The following is a 22035-nucleotide window of genomic DNA, read 5'->3' as shown; positions in this document are numbered from 1 at the left end:
CACCCTCCCTATCCCACCCTCCCTATCCCACCCTCCCTATCCCACCCCTCCAGGTCATCACAGAGCACCGAGCTGATCTCTCTGTGCTATGCGGCTGCTTCCCACTAGCTATTTTACATTCGCTAGTATATATATGTTGATGCTACTCTCACTTCGCCCCAGCTTCCCCTTCCCCACTTCGTGTCCTCAAGTCCATTCTCTGTATCTACGTCTTTATTCCTGCCTGCCCTGCCACTAGGTTCATCAGTACCCTTTTTTTTCCCCTTAGATTCCATATATGTGTTAGCATACGGCATTTGTTTTTCCCTGACTTACTTCACTCTGTATGACAGACTCTAGGTCCATCCACCTCACTACAAATAACTCAATTTCGTTTCTTTTTATGGCTGAGTAATATTCCGTTGTATAAATGTGCCACATCTTCTTTATCCATTCATCTGTCGATGGACATTTAGGTTGGTTTCATGTCCTGGCTTCAGGATGAGTTTTGATTCAAAGGAGACAGTATGCAAGAGCTAGAGAAGTGCTTTCATTTCTTTGATAGAGCCTGAGTAAATTATTGACTACTCTTCAATCTAATAAACACCTATTCAGCTTATTCAACTCTTCTTATTAGGCATCAAGGATACATAGATAAAATAAGACACAGTCCCAGCTTTCTAGGAATACTTGGAAATACTTGCTAGAGGAGATTACAAAAGGAAATCAATAATAGCGATACTGGAAAGACTACTAAGTGAATACAGAAGGCCACTGTGGGATGAGAGGTTCAGCAAGGCTTCTCAGGGGGGTGGATGATAGAGCTGAGTGCTGAGGGGCAGTAGGAGCCACTCAACTAGGAAGGCTGTATTCCAGGTAAAATGAATGTGATTAAAGGTACTAATCAGGAGGCCACATGGCATGTTCAGGAAACTCCAAATGGCTCCATGAGGCTAGAGAGTAGCAGAGAAGGGTAAGCTGTAGGAGAAGAATATGGAAAGTAGGTCAAGGTTTAAAGATCATACATGTTAGGCTAAGAAGTTTACACTTTTTCCTGAAAGCACTGTAGAGCGATGGAAGAAATTTAAGCATCATAGTAATAATATCAAATTTGTATTTTAGTTAAATTAAATTTCCTTGTAAACAGTGTAAAGAATAGAAGGGAGCCAAGTCAGGAAATAGGCTAAATAGAGATGATAAGAGTGTGACTAAATTAAGAAACCGACAGAAGGCGTGGAGAAAAAGGACAAAATCAAGGGATACTCAGAAGAATGTTAAACTTTTTTAAGAAACTTTTTGGGTATTGGGGTTGAGAAAGGAAGAGTCTAGGATAACTCCCAGGTTTCTGGCTAGGATATGAGAATGGTGGAACAATTAATAAGAATATAGGAAAACAGATTTCTTTCTGGACGGTGGGAGTAAGAGGTAGTCCAATGTGGAATATGCTGTGTTTGAGCTTCCTGTGGGATGTTGACATTGCTCTAGAGACAGTTTATGTAGCTAGATATTGATAAAGAATGCTTGCACTTCAACATGTGGATAGAATGGCTGGTACCCAGAGTACTCAAGGAGCATATATAAGACATGAAGAGCATTTGTATCCTGGATAAAGCTGGCATTTGGGAGTAAATCAGGAGAAAAAAAAAAAGAGAAAGAAGGGACTCCCCTACCTGCCAGAAGTAGCTCAAGAGGCAGAAGGAGAACCAGCAGAGAGTGTTGTCATGGAAGCAGAGGTAGGAGAGCTTCAGGGAAGTAAACTTCCATCAGTGTCAGATACTTAGAGGCTAGGTAAACCAAAAACCTAGCAAGTTTCCATTTTGTTTTGCAGTTGAAAGATTATCATTGACTTTAGCTAGAGAGTAATTTCATTTGAGTGGTATTAGCTGAATAAAATAAGAATTAAGTAATCCAAGAGCAAAAAAGGAATTTGATTTGAATGACAAGTAGGAGTGAGGACATAGCAGTAGATGAACAGACCAGATTATTGCAGGATTAGCGGGTAAAGAGCCCTTTTTTTTTTTTTTTTTTTAAAGTCTTTATTGAATTTGTTGCAATACTGCTACTGTTTCATGTTTTGGTGTTTTGGCTGCAAGGCATGTGGGATCCTAGCTCCCCGACCAGGGATCAAACCCACAACCCCTGCATTGGAAAAAAACATGGAATGCTACACGAATTTGCGTGTCATCCTTGCGCAGGGGCCATGCTAATCTTCTCTCACTGTCGTGGCCTCTCCCGTTGCGGAGCGCAGGCTCAGCGGCCATGGCTCACGGGCCCAGCCACTCCGCGGCATGTGGGATCTTCCCGGACCGGGGCACGAACCCGTGTCCCCTGCATCGGCAGGCAGACTCTCAACCACTGCGCCACCAGGGAAGCCCTAGCCTTTCTTTTTTAAGATGTTTATTTAATTTTTTTTTGATTAAACTTCTTGAGATAATTGTAGATTCTTCACATGCAGTTACAAGAAAGAATACAGAAGCATTTCCTGTACCCTTTACCCAGTTTTCTCCAGTGGTAACATCCTGCAAAACATGGTACACTATCACAACTAGGATATTGACACTGGTTAAGTCAAGTTGCAGAACATTTCCATACTATAAGAACCCCTCCTGTGGCCCTGTTATGGCCACACCCACTTCACTTCCATCTCCAACCCCTCCTTAATGGCAATCACTTATCTGTTCTCCATTTTCACAATTTTGTCATTTCAAGATAGTTATATAAATTGAATCATACAATATACAACATTTTGGGACTGGCTTTTTTCACTAAGCATAATATCTACTGATTCATCCAGATTGCTGTGTGTATCAGCAGTTCCTTCCCTTTTAGTACTGAGTAGTATTCCTTGGTATGGATGGACCACAGTTTGTTTAACCATGCACCAGTTGATGGACATCTGGATTGATTCCAGTTCTTGGCTTTTATAAGTAAAGTTAATGTAAACGTGTACAGGACTTTGAGCCAGCATAAGTTTTCATTTCTCTGGAATAAGTGCCCATGAGGGCAATTGTTGGTTAATATGAGTCATAAGGTAGTTGCATGTTTAGTTTTAAAAAACTGACACACTATTTTCCAGAATGGCTGCATTATTTTACATTCCCACCAGCAGTGTATGGCTAAGCCAGCTTCTCTGCTTCCTCACCAGCATTTGATGATGTTACTTTTTTCCTTTTTTTTTTTTTTTTTGCCATTCTAATAGGTGTGTATTGTGCATCTCATTTTCATTTGTGTTTCCTTATTGGCTAATAATGTTAACATCGTTTCATATGTTTGCCATCTTCATATGCTTTTGAATAAAATGTCTCTTCACGTCTTTTGCCCATTTTCTAATTTGGTTTTCTTTTGCGAGTTCTTTATATATGCTAGGTATGAGTCATTTTTCAGAGGTGTGGGTTTGTAAACATTTTCTCCCAAATGTAGGGCAAGTAGGACAAGTTAAATCTTATCTTTTCATCTATTTAACAGGGTCTTTCACAGAGCAAAAGTTTTATATTTTAATTCATTCGTTTTTCCCTTTTACGGGTCATGCTTTTGGTGTCAGTGTAAGAACTCTGTGCCTATGTTAGATCCTTTGGATTTTTCTCCTGTTCTTGTTTTTTCCAAGTTTATAGTTTTATGTTTTACAATTAAGTCTCTGATTGTTTGTCCGGTTTTGGTGTCAGAGTAATACTAGCTTCAAAAAATGAAGCTATCTATTTTCTGAAGAGATTGTATAGAACTGGTGTTAATTCTTTAAACATTTAGGAGAATTATCCAGTGAACCATCCGGACCTGTTGATTTCTTTTTGGTGAGATTTATTTATTTATCTATCTGTCTATCTATCTATCTATTTATACATACAGAAAGGCATTTTATTTTAAACATAGCAGTGTGTACCTGTCAATCCCAAACTCCCAGTCTATCCCTCCCTCCCACCCTTCCCCACTGATAACCATAAGTTCATTCTCTAAGTCTGTGAGTCTGTTTCTGTTTTATAAGTCCATTTTAGATTCCACATATAAACGATATCGTATGATATTAAGTGAAGTAAGCCAGACAGAGAAAGACAAATATCATATTTCTCTGTCTGACTTACTTCACTTAGTATGATCATCTCCAGGTCCATCCATGTTGCTGCAAATGGCATTATTTTATTCTTTTTATGGTTGAGTAATATTCCATTGTGCATATGTACCACATCTTCTTTATCCATTCATCTGTCGATGGACATTTAGGTTGCTTCCATGTCTTGGCTATTGTAAACAGTGCCTGCAGTGAACATTGGGGTGCGTGTATGTTTTTCTCTGGATATATGCCCAGGAGTGGGATTGCTGGATCTTATGGTAGCTCTATTTTTAGTTTTTTTAAGGAACCTCCATACTGTTCTCTATACTGGCTGTACCAATTTACATTTCCACCAACAGTGTAGGAGGGTTCCCTTTTCTCCACACCCTCTCCAGCATTTATTGTTTGCAGATTTTTTGATTGATGGCCATTCTCACTGGTGTGAGGTGATATCTTACTGTAGTTTTGATTTGCATTTCTCTAATAATTAGTGATGTTGAGCATCTTTTCATGTGCTTCTTGGCCATCTGTATGTCTTCTTTGGAGAAATGTCTTCTGCCCATTTTTTGATTGGGTTGGGTGTGTTTTTGTATTTTGAGCTGCATGAGCTGGTTGTATACTTTGGATACTACTCCCTTTCTGGTTGCTTTGTTTGCAAATATTTTCTCCCATTGTGTGGGTTGTCGTTTTGTTTATGGTTTCCTTTGCTGTTCAAACACTTTTGAGTTAAATTAGGTTCCATTTGTTTATTTCTGTTTTTATTTCTGTTACTCTGGGAGACTGACTGAAAAAGATATTGCTGTGCAATTTATGTCAAAGGGTGTTGTGCCTATGTTTTCCTCTAAGAGTTTTATAGTGTCTTACTTTACATTTAGGCCTTTAATCCATTTTGAGTTTATTTTTGTGTATGGTGTTAAAGAATGTTCTAATTTCATTTTTTTGCATTTAACTATCTGGTTTTCCCAGTACCATTTATTGAAGAGACTTTCTCCATTGTATAGTCTTGCCTCCTTTGTCATAGATTAATTGGCCATAGGCGGAATTGAGTTTTGGTGTGTTTTTAAAATTATGAGTTCAAGTTCCTTAATAGAGTTATGTGACTGTCTAACGAATTTCGTATTGGAAGAGATGTAGTAGTTTGTATTTTTCAGTTAATTGGTCCATTTCATCTAACTGGTTAGATTTATGTGTATAGAATTGTTTGTAGTATTTCCTTATTACGCTTTTGATAGCTACGTGGTCTATAGAATATATCCCGTTTCATTCCTGATATTAGTAATTTATGCCTTCTCTTTTTTAAATATTTGTCAATTTTATTAATCTTTTCAAAGAACAAGCTTTCTCTTTCATTGATTTTTCTTTTTTTGGTTTTCAATTTTATTGTTTTCTGCTCCTATCTATTATTTTCTTCCTTCTGCTTACTTTTGAGTTTATTTTGCTCTATTTCTAGGTTCTTTGGGTGAGAGTTGATATTATTAATTTGAGACTTTCTCTTTATTTTGAATTTTATTTTATTTATATTTTATACAGCGGGTTCTTATTAATTATCCATTTTATACATATTAGTGTATATAATGTCAATCCCAATCTCCCAATTCATCACACCACCACCCCAGTCTCTTATTGAAGAGACTTTCCTCCATTGTATATCCTTGCCTCCTTTGTCATAGATTAGTTGACCATAGGTGTGTGGGTTTATCTCTGGGCTTTCTATCCTGTGCCATTGATCTGTATTTGTGCCAGTACCATATTGTCTTGATTACTGTAGCTTTGTAGTATAGTCTAATGTCAGGGAGTCTGATTCCTCCAGCTCCCGTTTTTTTCCCTCAAGACCGCTTTGGCTATTTGGGGTCTTTTATGTCTCCTTACAAATTTTAAGATTTTTTGTTCTAGTTCTGTAAAAACATGCCATTGGTAATTTGATAGGGATTGCATTGAATCTGTAGATTGCTTTGGGTAGTATCATCATTTTCGCAATGTTGATTCTTCCAATCCAAGAAAATGTTATATCTCTCTATCTGTTTGTATCATCTTTAATTTCTTTCGTAAGTGTCTTATAGTTTTCTGCATAAAGGTCTTTTGTCTCCCTAGGTAGGTTTATTCCTAGGTATTTTATTCTTTTTGTTGCAATGGTAAATGGGAGTGTTTTTCCTTAATTTCTCTTTCAGGTTTTTCATCATTAGTGTATAGGAATGCAAGAGATTTCTGTTCATTCATTTTGTATCCTGCAACTTTACCAAATACATTCATTAGCTATAGTAGTTTTCTGATGGCATCGTTAGGATTCTCTATGTGTAGTATCATGTCATCTGCAAACAGTGACAGTTTTACTTTTTCTTTTCTGATTTGTATTCCTTTTATTTCTTTTTTTTCTCTGACTGCTGTGGCTAGGGCTTCCAAAATGATGTTGAATAATAGTGGTGAGAGTGGGCATCCTTGTCTTATTCCTGATCTTAGAAGAAATGCTTTCAGTTTTTCACCATTGAGAATGATGTTTGCTGTGGGTTTGTCATATATGGCCTTTATTATGTTGAGGTAGGTTTCCTCAATGCCCACTTTCTGGAGAGTTTTTATCATAAACGGGTATTGAATTTTGTCAGAAGCTTTTTCTGCATTGAGATGGTCATATGGTTTTTATTCTTCAATTTGTTAATATGGTGTATCACATTGATTGATTTGCATATATTGAAGACTTTGCATTCCTGGGATAAATCCCACTTGATCATGGTGTATGATCCTTTTAATGTGTTGTTGGATTCTGTTTGCTAGTATTTTGTTGAGGATTTTTGCATGTATATTCATCAGTGATATTGGTCTGTAATTTTCTTTTTTTGTAGTATCTTTGTCTGGTTTTGGTATCAGGGTGATGGTGGCCTCCTAGAATGAGTTTGGGAGTGTTCCTTCCTCTGCAATTTTTTGGAAGAGTTTGAGAAGGATGGGTGTTAGCTCTCTCTAAATGTTTGAGAGAATTCACCTGTGAAGCCGTCTGGTCCTGGGCTTTTGTTTGTTGGAAGATTTTTAATCACAGTTTCAATTTCACTACTTGTGATTGGTCGTTCATATTTTCTGTTTCCTCCTGGTTCAGTCTTGGAAGGTTATACCTTTCTAAGAACTTGTCCATTTCTTGCAGGTTGTTCATTTTATTGGCATAGAGTTGCTTGTAGTAGTCTCTTAGGGTGCTTTGTATTTCTGCAGTGTCTGTTGTAACTTCTCCTTTTTCATTTCTAATTTTATTGATTTGAGTCCTCTCCCTCTTTTTCTTGATGAATCTGGCTCAAGGTTTATCAATTTTTTTATCTTCTCCAAGAACCAGCTTTTAGTTTTATTGATCTTTGCTATTGTTTTCTTTGTTTCTATTTCATTTATTTCTGCTCTGATCTTTATGATTTCTTTCCTTCTGCTAACTTTGGGTTTTGATTGTTCTTCTTTCTCTAGTTCCTTTACGTGTAAGTTTCAGTTGTTTCTTTGAGTTTTTTCTTGTTTCTTGAAGTAAGCTTGTATTGCTATAAACTTCCCTCTTAGAACTGCTTTTGCTGCATCCCATAGGTTTTGGATTGTCGTGTTTTCATTATCATTTGTCTCTACGTATTTTTTGATTTCCTCTTTGATTTCTTCAGTGATCTCTTGGTTTTTTAGTAACATTGTTTACCCTCCATGTGTTTGTGTTTTTTACATTTTTTTTCCCCAGTAATTGATTTCTAATCTCATAGCGTTGTGGTCAGAAAAGATGCTTGATATGATTTCAGTTTTCTTAAATTTACTGAGGCTTGATTTGTGACGCAAGATGTGATCTATCCTGGAGAATATTCCATGCGTACTTGAAGAAAGTGTAATCTGCTGTTTTTGGATGGAATGTCCTATAAATATCAATTAAATCTATCTGGTCTATTGTGTCATTTAAAGCTTGTGTTTCCTTATTAATTTTCTGTTTGGCTCATGTGTCCATTGGTGTAAGTGAGGTGTTAAAGTCCCCGACTTTTATGGTGTTACTGTCCATTTCCTCTTTTATAGCTGTTGGCAGTTGCCTTATGTATTGAGGTGTTCCTATGTTGGGTGCATATATACTTATAATTGTTATATCTTCTTCTTGGATTGATTCCTTAATCATTACGTAGTGTCCTTCCTTGTCTCTTGTAACATTCTTTATTTTAAAGTTTATTTTATCTTATATGAGTATTGCTACTCCAGCTTTCTCCTGACTTCCATTTGCATGGAATATCTTTTTCTGTCCCCTCACTCTCAGTCTGTATGTGTCCCTAGGTCTGAAGTGGGTCTCTTGTAGACAGCATAGATATGGGTCTTGTTTTTGTATCCATTCAGTGAGCCTGTCTTTTGGTTGAGCATTTAATCCATTCATGTTTAAGGTAATTATCGATATGTATGTTCCTATTACCATTTTCTTAATTGTTTTGGGTTTGTTTTTGTAGGTCCTTTTCTCGTGTTCCACTTAGATGAGTTACTTTAGCATTTGTTGTAGAGCTGGTTTGGTGGTGCTGAATTCTTCTAGCTTTTGCTTGTCCGTAAAGCTTTTGATATCTCCCTTGAATCTGAATGAGATCCTTGCCAGGTAGAGTAATCTTGGTTGTAGGTTCTTCCCTTTCATCACTTTAAGTATATCATTCCACTCCCTTCTGGCTTGTAGAGTTTCTGCTGAGAAATCAGCTGTTAACCTTATGGGAGTTCCCTTGTATGTTATTGGTCGTTTTTCCCTTGCTGCTCTCAATAATTTTTCTTTGTCTTTAATTTTTACCAGTTTGATTACTATGTGTCTTGGTGTGTTTCTCCTTGGGTTTATCCTGTATGGGACTCTGTGCGTCCTGGACTTGGGTGGCTATTTCCTTTCCCACGTTAGGGAAGTTTTCAACTATAATCTCTTTAAATATTTTCTTGGGTCATTTCTCTCTCCCTTCTCCTTCTGGGACCCCTATAATGCGAATGTTGTTACGTTTAATGTTGTCCCTGAGGTGTCTGAGGCTGTCTTCATTTCTTTTCATTTTTTTTCTTTATTCTGTTCCACAGCAGTGAATTCCACTGTTCTGTCTTTCAGGTCACTTATCCGTTCTTCTGCCTCAGTTATTCTGCTATTGATTCCTTCTAGTGTATTTTTCTTTTCAGTTATTGTATTGTTCATCTCTGTTTGTTTGTTCTTTGATTCTTCTAGGTCTTTGTTAAACATTTCTTGCATCTTCTCGATCTTTGCCTCCATTCTTTTCCTGAGGTCCTAGATCATCTTCACTATCATTATTCTGAAATCTTTTTCTGGAAGGTTGCCTATCTCCACTTCATTTAGTTGTTTTTCTGGGGTTTTATCTTGTTCCCTCATCTGGTACATAGCCCTCTGTCTTTTCATCTTGTCTATCTTTCTGTGAATGCGGTTTTTGTTCCACAGGCTGCAGAATTGTAGTTCTTCTTGCTTCTGATGTCTGCCCTCTGGTGGATGAGGCTATCTAAGAGGCTTGAGCAAGTTTCCTGATGGGAGGGACTGGTGGTGGGTAGAGCTGGCTGTTGCTCTAGTGGGCAGAGCTTAGTAAAAGTTTAATCCGCTTGTCTGGTGATGGGTGGGGCTGGGTTCCCTCCCTGTTGGTTGTTTGGCCTGAGGCAATTCAACACTGGAGTCTACCCGGGCTCTTTGGTGGGGCCAGTGGCAGACTCTGGGAGGGCTCAAGCCAAGGAGTACTTTCCAGAACTTCCGCTACCAGTGTCCTTGTTCTCGTGGCGAGACACAGCCACCCCCAACCTCTTCAGGAGACCCTCCAACAGTAGCAGGTAGGTCCAGTTCAGTCTCCCCTGGGGTCACTGTTCCTTCCCCTGGGTCCTGATGTACACACTACTTTGTGTGTGCTCCCTGAGTGGAGCCTGTTTCCCCCAGTCCTGTTGAAGTCCTGTAATCAAATCCTGCTAGCCTTCAAAGTCTGATTCTCTAGGAATTCCTCCTCCGGTTGCCAGACACCCAGGTTGGGAAGCCTGATGTGGGGCTCAGAACCTTCACTACAGTGGATGGACATCTGTGGTATAAGTGTTCTCCAGTTTGTGAGTCACCCACCCAGCAGTTATGGGATTTGATTTCATTGTGATTGTGCCCCACCCCCTCCCCTCTCATTGTGGCTTCTCCTTTGTCTTTGGATGTGGGGTATCTTTTCTGGTGAGTTCCAGAGTCTTCCTGTCGACAATATTCCTGTCTGTGATTGTTCAGCAGTTAGTTGTGATTCCGGTGCTCTTGGAAGTGGGAGTGAGAGCATGTCCTTCTACTGCACCTTCCTGAACTAAATCCTCTTTTTCTGATATAAGCATTTAGTGCTGTAAATTTCCTTCTCAACATTGCTTTTAGCTGCATCCCACAAGTTTTGATATATTATTTTAATTCAGTTCATTGTATTTTTAAATTTCCCTTGAGAAAACTTCTTTTAACTGTTGAAGTTAGAAGTTTGTTGTTTGGTTTCCAAATATTTGGAAATTTTGCTATTATTTTTTGGTTATTGAGTTCTAGTTTGATTCTTTTGTGGTCAGAAGACATAAACTGTATACAGTTCATCCTTGAATAACACAGGTTTGGACTGTGTGTTCCTACTTATATGCAGATTTTTTTCTGTAGTAAGTACTATAGTCCTACACAATTTGAGGTTGGTTGAATCTGCAGGTGCAGAACTGTGGATACTGAGGAACTGCAGATATAGAGGGCGGACTATAATTTATATGCAGATTTTGGACTGCGGGGAGGGTTGGAGCCCCTAACCCCTGTGTTGTTGAAGGGTGTATTTCCATTCTTTAAAAATTTGTTGAGGTTTTTTTTGTTTTGTTTTGTTTTGTGGTATGCTGGCCTCACTGTTGTGGCCTCTCCCGTTGTGGAGCGCAGGCTCAGCGGCCATGGCTCACAGGCCCAGCTGCTCCACGGCATGTGGGATCTTCCCAGACCGGGGCACGAACCTGTGTCCCCTGCATCGGCAGGTGGACTCTCAACCACTGTGCCACCAGGGAAGCCCTGTTGAGGTTTTTTTTAATGGCCCAAGGATATGGGCCATTTTGGTTTATGTTCTATGGGTACTAGAAAAGAATGTGTACTCTTGTTGTTAGTGTAATGTCCTATAAATGTTAAATAGAACTTGTTGGTTGATGGTGTTGCTAAATTCTTCTGTATCATTCTTGATTTTCTATTCTAACAGTTGTTGAAAAGGGGGTGTTGAAGTCTCCCACTGTATTTGTGGATTTGTGTATTTTTCCTTTCTGTCAGCTTTTGCTTTTCATTTTTTGGAGGTCTGTTGTTTGGTGCATACATACTTAGGATTGCTGTGTCTTTTATCTTTTTACTGTAATATAATGTCCCTTTCTGTCCCTGATAATTTTGTTTGCTCTTAAGTCTACTTTATTTAATATTAATGTAGTCAGAACTGTTTGGTTGTTTTTTGGTTAATGTTTGCGTAATATATCTTTTTCTGTTCTTTTACTTTCATCCTGCTGTTGGTATTTGCCTCATATTTTGAGATGCTTTTTTGTTGGATCCATATATATTTGCAATTGTTATATCTTCTTGGATCGATCCCTTGATTATTATGTAGTGTCCTTCTTTGTCTCTTGTGACAGACTTTATGTTAAAGTCTATTTTGTCTAATAAGAGTATTTCTACTCCAGCTTTCTTTTGATTTCCATTTGCGTGGAATATCTTTTTCTGTCCCCTCACTTTTAGTCCATATGTGTCCCTAGGTCTGAAGTGGGTCTCTTGTAGACAGTATATTGTACGGGGCTTGTTTTTATATCCATTCAGCCAGTCTGTGTCTTTTGGTTGGAGCATTTATTCTATTTACATTTAAGGTAATTACTGATATATATGTTCTTATTGTCATTTTGTTAATTGTTTTGGATTTGGTTTTGTAGGTCTTTTTTCTTCACTTCTATTTTTTTGTTTTCTTGTGATTTGATGACTATCTTCAGTGTTATGTTTGGATTCCTCTTTCTTTTTTGTGTGTATATCTATTGTAGATTTTTGGTTTGTGGTTACTATGAGGGTTTGGTATAGCAAAACCTCATAGTATGTGTATACAAGACTGTTTTAAGTTCCTGCTCTCTTATTTCAAATGCATTACCAATATCCTGCATTTGTACTCTCCTCAAGATTACTAGCTTTGATATCAGATTTGTGTGGATGATTTCCTACCTTTATTGTATTTTTGCCTTTACTGGTGAGCTTTCCCATTTGTAATTTTCTTGTTTGTAGTTGTGGCTTTTTCTTTTGCACCTAGGGAAGTTCCTTTAGCATTTGTTGTAAAAGTGGTTTGGTGGTGCTGAATTCTGTTAGCTTTTGCTTGTCTGTAAAGCTTTTGATTTCTCTGTCGAATCTGAACAGGAGCCTTGCTGTGTAGAGTATTCTTGGTTGTAGGTTTTTCCCTTTCATCACTTTAAATATATTGTGCCGCTTCCTTCTGGCCTGCAGTGTTTCTGCTGAAAAATCAGCTGATAACCTTATGGGGATTCCCTTGTATGTTATTTGTTGCTTTTCCCTTGTTGCTTTTAATATTAATATTTTCTCTGTGTCTTTAATTTTTGTCAGTTTGAATAATTTGTGTCTTGGTGTGTTCCTCCTTGGGTTTATCCTGTATGGGACTCTCTGTGCTTCCTGGACTTGGGTGACTGTTTCCTGTTCCACGTTAGGGAAGTTTTCAGCTTTATCTCTTCAAATATTTTCTTAGGCCGTTTCTCTCTCTCTTCTTCTGGGACCTCTATAATGTGAATGTTGGTGTGTTTAATGTTGTCCCAGAGGTCTCTTAAACTGTCCTCATTTCTTTTCATTCTTTTTTCTTTATTCTGCTCTGCAGCAGTGATTTCCACCATTCTGTCTTCCAGCTCACTTATATGTTCTTCTCCCTTATTTATTCTGCTATTGATTTCTTCTAGTGTATTTGTGATTTCAGTTATTGTTCAATTGTTTGTTTGTTCTTTACATCTTCTAACTCTTTGTTAAGCATTTCTTGTATCTTCTGAGTCCGTGCCCCCATTCTTTTTCCAAGATCTTGGATCATCTTTACTATCATTACTCTGAATTCTTTTCCAGGTAGATTGCCTTTCTGCACTTAACTTAGTTGTTCTTCTGGGGTTTTATCTTGTTCCCTTGTCTGGAACATATTCCTCTGCTGTCTCATTTTGTCAGTCTTTCTGTGTTTGCAGTCTCTGTTCTGCAGGCTGCAGGATAGTAGTTCCTCTTGCGTCTGGTGTCTGCCCCCTGGCGGGTGAGGCTGGTCTAGAGGCTTGTGCAGGCTTCCTGGCTGGAAGGACTGGTGCCTGGCCACTTGTGGGTTTGTCCCTCTCGTGGGTAGGGCCATGTCAAGGGGCGTGTTTAGATGTGGCTGTGGGCTCAGAAAGACTTAGGCAGCCTGTCTGCTGATGCGTGTGGTGTGTTTTCACCCTGTTGGTTGTTTCGTCTGAGGTGTCCCAGCACTGAAGCCTACAGGCTGTTGGATGGCCCAGGACTTGGTGTCAAAATGGCAGCCTCCAGGAGAGCTCTCGCTAATGAGTACTCCCTGGTACCTCTGTCACCAGTGTCCTCGTCCCCACAGTGACCTACAGCCCTCCTCACCTCCCCAGGAGACCCTCTAAGACCAGCAGGTAGGTCTGGCCCAGGCTCCTCTGAAGTCACTGCTTTTTCCTTGGGTTCTAGTGCACACAAGACCTTGTGTGTGCCCTCCAAGAGTAGGATTTCCCTTTCCTCGAGTCCTGTGGAGTTTCTGCGGTCAAGCGCTGCTGGGCTTCAAAGCGAAATCCTCTGGGGGCTCCTCCCAATGCCAAGACTCCCTGACCAGGGAGCCTGATGTGGGGCTCAGAGCTCTCACTCCTATGGGAGAACCTCTGTGATACAATTATTTTCCAGTTTGTGTGTTGCCCACCCGGTGGGTATGGGATTTGGTTGTATCATGAATGCGCCCCTCCTACCATTTCGTTGTGGCCTGTTCTTTGTCTTTGAATATCTTTTTTGGTAGGTTTCATGCTTTTTTGTCAATGATTGTTCAGCAGTTAGTTGTGATTTTGGTGTTTTCGTGAGAGGAGGTGTGTTCAAGCCCTTCTACTCTGCCGTCTTGTCTCCTCGCCTGTCTGGGGCCCACAGCGTAGTCGCAGTCACTGTCCCGCTGTAATGTGGCCTCGTTGTTTGGCCACAGACTGGCCTGCCTTCGACGCCCATCAGGCTGGAACGAAGCCCTGCCATTATTTTTTTTAAGTACTTTTTCAGCCTTGCCGTTTTACTCCTCTCCTGGGACCCTGATGCCACAATTACTAGATCTTCTGTTGTAGCCACACAGGTCACCGAGACTCTGCTCATGTTTTTCCCTAGTTGGTTCATTTTTTGTTTTCCAGATTGGATAACTTCTGTTGTTCTGTCTCTAAGTTCACTGATTCTTCCCTCTGTCTTCTCCATTCTGCTTTTGTTCCTATCCATTGTGTTATTTCAGTTATTTTACTTTTTGGTTCTAAAAGTTTTATTTGGTTCCCCACCCCCTTTTTTTTTTTTTTTTTTTGCTGAGACTATTATTTTCATTTGTTTCAAGAGTGCTGCTAAATGCTCATTGAAGCCTTTTTATTGTAGCTGCTTTAAAATCTGTCAGATAATTCAAACATCTCTTGTCATCTCAGAGTTGGCATCTACTGATTGTCTTTTTCCATTCAGTTTGTGTTCTTTTTGGGTCTTGGCTTGAAGAGTGATTTTACTGAAACCTAGATATTTTGAGTATCTGAGATTTTGGATCTTATTTCAGCTTTTTCTTTTAGCTGGCTTTCACTAATAGCAAGGGAGGAGTGTGTGCCATCTTGTTACTACCAGGTGGGAGCAGAAGTCCAGGTTTCCCACTCGGCCTCCAGTCACCCGCAGGGCAGTGCTCTATTTTACTGCTGGGCATATTACTGCTGGGTGGCGGTGGGTGCCCCAACTCCCCACGAGGCCTCCTGGGGCACCATCCTAGCAGATAGGGGAGGCTGCTTCATTGATGCTGGATGGGGTGTAATTCTGCCCCCACACCCCACCCCAGATTGTCTCCACTGTCTTACAGGGAGGTGAGTAAGTCCCTGCTTTCTCTGACACCATCTTGTAGGGTTTGAGGCATCTCATTACAGCCTAGAAAGGAGGGAAGTTAGCCTTGGTGGAGGTGGGGCCGCAGCATTTTCTGTGATGTTGGCTGGAGTAGAGCACTTATTTTATATAAGTTATCTATTGTGGGAGGCTGCCCCTTTCTTGGTCCTTTGGCTAAGAGAGCAGGCTTTTGTTGAGACTTTTTCCCCTGCATCCATTGGCATTTCTGGGTTACCTGTTACTCCAGTGCCCAGTCTGGGATATATGAGGTAAAAGGAAACTCAAGGAACTCACTCCTAGGCTGGGTTTTTTTTTTTTTTTTTTTTTCTTTTTCTTTTGGATCCCAAGGTCCAACTCAGTCTGTCTTCTCTCTGCCTGAAGTCTTTTTTTTTTTTTGCACTTCTTTTTCTTGGTGTTTTTTTCTTTTAACTTTATTTTTCTGCTGCATTGTCTTTTTAAAAAAATTAATTATTTTTTGGCTGCGTTGGGTCTTCATTGCTGTGCGTGGGCTTTCTCTAGTTGCAGCAAGCAGGGGCTACTCTTTGTTGCAGTGCGCGGGCTTCTCACTGCAGTGGCTTCTCTTGTTGTGGAGCATGGGCTCTAGGCATGCAGGCTCAGTAGTTGTGGCGCACGGGCTTAGTTGCTCTGTGGCGTGTGGGATCTTCCCAGACCAGGGCACAAACCCATGTCCCCTGCATTGGCAGGTGGATTCTTAATCACTGCACCAGCAGGGAAGCCCCTGCATTGGGTCTTTGTTGCTACATGCAGGCTTTCTCTAGTTGCAGCAAGTGGGGGCTACTCTTCGTTGCAGTGCGTGGGCTGCTCATTGCGGTGGCTTCTCTTGTTGCAGAGCATGGGCTCTAGGTGTGCGAGCTTCAGTAGTTGTGGCACATGGGCCCTACAGCATGCAGGCTTCAGTAGTTGTGGCATGTGGGCTCGGTAGTTGTGGCTCACGGGCTCTAGAGCGCAGGCTCAGTAGTTGTGGTGCACGGGCTCAGTAGTTGTGGCATGTGGGCTTAGTTGCCCCACAGCATGTGGGACCTTCCCAGACCAGGGATTGAACCCGTGTCCCCTGCATTGGCAGGCGGATTCTTAATGACCGCACCACCGGGGAAGTCCGAAAGTCTTCTTACATTTGTTTTATATATGATGTCCAGAGATTATAGTTGTAGTTAGGAGGAAGAATAGTGAAAAGTTCATCTGCTTCATCTTCCTAGAAAAGTCTCTAAAGGGCTTTTAACACAAATGTCATGTTTGTACTTGACATGACATTATGGGGTAGCTATTATGGGGATTGTGATTATAGAGTAATTGAGTTGGCATAATGGATTTGGATAATGGATTTTGTCTATGATGTTGAAAGTAATTGGCTAAAGGATCTTTGAAAAGGTGCCTGGAAGCATTCTAGGTAAAGATAATCTGAACCTGAACAAAGTGAGAAGGAAACAGAGGAGACCCAGCTGGATTTGCGCAATGCTCTGGAGGAGGAAGTCAACAAACAGGTGGGAAGTGGCCCTAGAGTTCCAAGGTTAATGACACGGCCCATGTGACTAGAGAGATTGGGCAGACTTTTTATTTTGCTGTGTGGTGCTATATCACCTTTTGCATCAGTTGTGATTAACTGTGGATGTGTATAATAAACCTAGATGGCTGGGAAAGGTACTCCGTGTTATGTTCCTGTGGCTGATATCCTGATAAACAGGCTGACACATCTAAGTCTCACCATCTTCCTAAGGACGGGAGCTTTGAGGAAGCTCTATTTGATCAGTTTCACATACCAGATAAAGTGTGTTTTGTACAGATTGATGAGATAGCAGATTTACCATATCATGTATTTTAATCAATAGGACAAAATAGAAGGATGGAAGCTGATGGAATTTTACTTTGTCTTTCTTGACAATTATTTAATACTAGTACTCTTACCAGGCAGTTTGAGTCTTTTTACATCTGTCATTTTGATATTAACTGCATTTCCATGGCAATTTTTTATTGTAACTTAACTCATAACTGTAACTTAAATCTTAAAAACATAATATGAAGTAGAGTACTTTCAAGATTTATGTATTGCCATTTGAGTGTTTCCCTGCCTGTCACATTTATATTTATATGAAAGCCAAAGCTATTCAATATATTTGTTTCTTATTTCTCCCTTGAAATTTGTTGATGGCATTTCTATAACTGTTGGTTACAATGTTACAGTATTATCTCTCTGGGAAAGTGGCATACACATGAGTCCTTAATTGGTTATTGTACAATTGATTTTTTTTTTTCAAATACACTGAACTTCAGTTTTCTCATCTCTAAATTGGAAGCACCAATACCTACTTTGAGAGGAGAATTTTGAAAGATAACATGAGAAAACTTATAGCACAGTGCCATGCACAAGTAAGTCCTCATTTTTTTTTCTGTTCTGTACACGTTTTTATTTCCCTTTGAATTAACAGAATGGCCCCAGGATTGGAAAGAAATCTTCATTTTTATAAGAAGCATTGAGATCCTTTGAAAGAATCAATATAACTGAGAGTCTTGTCTCAGATAATTAACTTGTTCTCTTTCATAATAGTAGCCTATGGAGAATGTGTAGTCTTTGGACATAGACACAGCATAACATTTGCACTATGTGTGATGAAAACATTTGCACTATGTGTGATGAAATTAAAGACTATAATCTATGTGGCTTCTAGCAGACATCATAGGCATTGTCATCAAGTTTTGTGTTTATTTTAAAATAAATTTATTTTATTTATTTTTGGCCGTGTTGGGTCTTCGTTGCTGCACGCGGGCTTTCTCTAGTTGCGTCAAGTGGGGGCTGCTCTTCGTTCTGGTGTACGGGCTTCTCACTGCGGTGGCTTCTCTTGTTGTGGAGCATGGGCTCTAGGCCCACGTGTTTCAGTAGTTGTGGCTCTAGAGTGCAGGCTCAGTAGTTGTGATGCACTGGCTTAGTTGCTCCATGGCATGTGGGATCTTCCCAGACCAGGGCTCAAACCCGTGTCCGCTGCATTGGCAGCTGGATTCTTAACCACTGTGCCACCAGGGAAGCCCCTGTCATCAAGTTTTTGATTGCTTTTGGAGTAGAATATTTTTTTTAAAATTTATTTTTTTAATTGATGTATAGTTGATTTACAGTGTGTTAATTTCTGCTGTATAGCGAAGTGATTCAGTTATACATACATTCTTTTTTACATTCTTTTCCATTATGGTTTGTCCCAGGATATTGAATATAGTTCCCTGTGCTATACCGTAGGACCTTGTTGTTTATCCATTCTATATATACCAGTTTGTATCTGCTAACCCCAAATTCCCACTCCATCCCTTCCTCACCCCCTCTCCCCCTTGGCAACCACAAGTCTGTTCTCTTGTGAGTCTGTTTCTGTTTCATAGATAGTTCATTTGTGTCATATTTTAGATTCCATGTATAAGTGATGTCATATGGTATTTGTCTTTCTCTTTCTGACATACTTCACTTAGTATGATAACCTCTAGGTCCACCCATTTTGCTGCAAATGGCATTATTTCATTCTTTTTTTATGGCTGAGTAGTATTCCATTGTATATATATATCACATCTTTTTTATCCATTCATCTGTTGATGGGCATTTAGGCTGTTTCTATGTCTTGGCTATTGTGAATAGTGCTGCTATGAACATAGGGGTGCGTGTATCTTTTTGAATTAGAGTTTTCTCTGGATATATGCCCAGGAGTGGCATTGCTGGATCATGTGTCAGCTCTATTTTTAGTTTTTTAAGGTACCTCCATACTGTTTTACGTAGTGGCTGCACCAATTTACATTCCCACCAACAGTGCAGGAGGATCCCCTTTTCTCCACACCCTCTCCAGCATTTATTTATGTATGTATGTATGTATTTATTTTTGGCCATGTTGGGTGTTAGTTGCAGCACATGGGCTTCTCTCTAGTTGTGTGCAGGCTCCAGGGAGCATGGGCTGTGTAGTTTGCGGCACACAGTCTCTCCCATTGAGGTGCACAAGCTCAGTAGTTGTGGCGCGTAGGCTTTGTTGCCCTGCAGCATGTGGGATCTTAGTTCCCTGACCAGGGATCAAACCCACGTCCCCTGCATTGAAAGGCAGATTCTTTACCACTGGACCACCAGGGAAGTCCCTCCAGCATTCGTTATTTGTAGACTTTTTAATGATGGCCATTCTGACTGATGTGAGGTGGTATCTCATTGTAGTTTTGATTCACATTTCTTTAATAATAAGGGATGTTGAACATCTTTCCATGTGCCTGTTGACCCATCTGTATGTCGTCTTTGGAGAAATGTCTATTTAGGTCTTCTGCCCATTTTTCATTTGGGTTGTGTTTTTGTTGTTGAGTTTTATGAGCTGTTCGTATATTTTGGAAATTAAACCCTTGTCGGTCCCATCATTTGCACATACTTTCTCCCTGGAGTAGAACATTATTTAAGGAATATTGAAATGTTTCAAGTTTAACTCCACTTTGTTCATTCTTTATTAATATGTTAATTTCTAATTGTATCTAATTCTTAATTCTTAGTGCCCACGTACATATCAAACTGAGTATGTATTAAATAAAAATTTACAGGTTCATAGGATTTAAAAGTATTTGAGGTAGCCCTTTTTCTTATACCAGAATGTTTGTAATCTAATGAATTAAGATGAATGTATTTACAAAAATCTGATATAAGAATAGTGAATAAAGTGAGACTGAAGGCTTTGACTAAAGATATCAATTGTAAAATGAAATGTGCTGTTTTTTAAGGAGTGTCGGGGAAGAACCCCAACCTCACAGAGGATGACAGTGAGTAACAAGACTCCAAAGGAAATGACTCAGCAAGCAAGCAGGCTGGCTGGCCACAGCGCCATAGGTGCAAGTGTACACCAGGAGACACAAAGGATCAGGGCAAGACGGTTTCCTACTCACAGCACAGCAAACAGCAGATGTTATTCATTCCCATTTTAATCTTAAGTGTTTGACACTAGACATTAACTAATAATGCACATCAGTACAGTACTGCATTCAAGGAAGAAATGTCATTGCCACTAAATATCACTTATAGGAAGATCCAGCTTTTTTTTTTTTTTGCGGTACATGGGCCTCTCACTGTTGTGGCCTCTCCCGTTGCGGAGCACAGGCTCCGGACGCGCAGGCTCAGCGGCCATGGCTCACGGGCCCAGCCGCTCCACGGCATGAGGGATCCTCCCGGACCGGGGCACAAACCTGCGTCCCCTGCATCGGCAGGCGGACTGTCAACCACTGCGCCACCAGGGAAGCCCAAGATCCAGCTTTTAAAATACAAAACAAGAGACTTGTGTTGAACAGAATCTAGAATAGGCGATGAATCCCACTAGTCATCTGGGTCTGCAGCCTCATGACAGTCCTGACTATTCCCCACTATAGTCCTTTCATGGATTACTTCCCTCAGAATAATTTCCCTAGTCCAGTTGTCTTTATCCAGCTATTTGCTCACTTTGAAAAATATTGTTAGCTTTCTACCCAACTTTGTGCTTTCAGGGAACTACATTACGAGTTGTCCTCCCTTCTCCGCACCCTATTGACAGTAACATGTATTTCTGTACCTTTCTAAGCTATTCTCTCAACTAAAACAGTGAGGGAGACTCAATAAAAGTCATCCGGGGAATACCACCTTTCACAGGGCACTGGGCTCATTTAAAAGAATCTCAGATTTTGAGTTTTCATTAACTGTGAGGTAAGGGGAAAGGATCCAAGAGGTACATTGTATTTAATTGAGGATTTTCTTTAAAATAGTCAGTGGAGCTTAAAAAGCCCTTCGTGTCTGTGTATGTTGTACTTCAGAGTGGCCGCCCTTGATACTAACATTGAAAAGGTAAGCGAGCCAGACACTTCGTGTGGATGGTACTCTGAAGGGGAGCCTGCACCCTTGTGCCATAGGCACTTCAGAGCCAAATCAAACAAAAAGGGTAGAAGTCTCGCCAGCACAAGTCAGTATGCAGACCGTATTTTTTTTTTAAAACATCTTTATTGGAGTATAATTGCTTTACAATGGTGTGTTAGTTTCTGCTTTATAACAAAGTGAATCAGCTATACGTATACATATATCCCCATATCTCCTCCCTCTTTTGTCTCCCTCCCACCCTCCCTATCCCACCCCTCTAGGTGGTCACAAACCACCAAGCTGATCTCCCAGTGCTATGTGGCTGCTTCCCACTAGCTATGTGTTTTACGTTTGGTAGTGTACATATGTCCAGGCCTCTCTCTCTCTCTGTCACAGCTCACCCTTCCCCCTCCCCGTATCCTCAAGTCCATCCTCTAGTTGGTCTGCGGCAGACAGTGTTTTTAAGAAATGATCATACTTTGGCTGTTTGTCTTCTGCTTTTGGGACATCCGTACTTGACGCCTCTTTTGTTCTTTTTGTTTTTATATTTGTTTACTTAAAATTTCTCTGAATTATACACAGATTTAGTGGAAAAGAGCATTTCTTAGTTTGGATTACTTTTGCCTCTATATTCTAGCTCTTTAATAGCCTTGTATTCTGAAGGATGGCAAAACAGATTGGTTCTGAGAACGAGTTATTTGTAGACTGCCTTATAAAACAGATGTCTGTGGGAAAAGGGTGTGTGTGTGTTTATAGTTTTAAAGGAAGGGACATGTATGAGAATTTTCATAAAACCTAAGCTTTTCCATATATAAGAATATTACAGAGCAACTCTTTTTCTTTATTTTTTTGCCTTTGGTTCTCAAGCTTCTGTAAATGTCAAATCTTTCTGTGTCTTTGAGAATGCATGATCATTTCAAGATTATTTTCCTTTTCCAGCTTCTAAAAATCCACATTTAAACTTCCACATTTCCTATAATTTGTTTGAACCCATAGCTGTCAACCCATAGCAGGGAAATGCAGAATCTATACCAAAGTTATAAAAATAGTATAGACATATAAAATATAGATGATCTGACACTGTCACTTAAATCGTTTTGCTAAAGGTCCTAAACTTTTTCCCTCTTACCC

At 40.0% G+C, this 22035-nt stretch overlaps 1 protein-coding gene and 1 pseudogene across 6 annotated transcripts in view; one reads left to right on the top strand and one right to left on the bottom strand.

Moving 5' to 3' along the window:
* The window catches only part of MTFR1 (mitochondrial fission regulator 1), a 78669-nt gene that overhangs the window by 42556 nt on the left and 14078 nt on the right, over positions 1-22035 (top strand). The window lies entirely within an intron of this gene.
* LOC114895727 lies at positions 2130-2195 on the bottom strand (annotated as a pseudogene).

This window comes from Monodon monoceros, unplaced genomic scaffold (assembly GCF_005190385.1).
Source record: "Monodon monoceros isolate NGI ecotype Baffin Bay Population unplaced genomic scaffold, NGI_Narwhal_1 Super_Scaffold_14, whole genome shotgun sequence".
NCBI lineage: Eukaryota > Metazoa > Chordata > Mammalia > Artiodactyla > Monodontidae > Monodon > Monodon monoceros.
The sequence above is the reverse complement of the archived record's forward strand: the minus strand, read 5'-3'. Positions and strand labels throughout refer to the sequence as shown.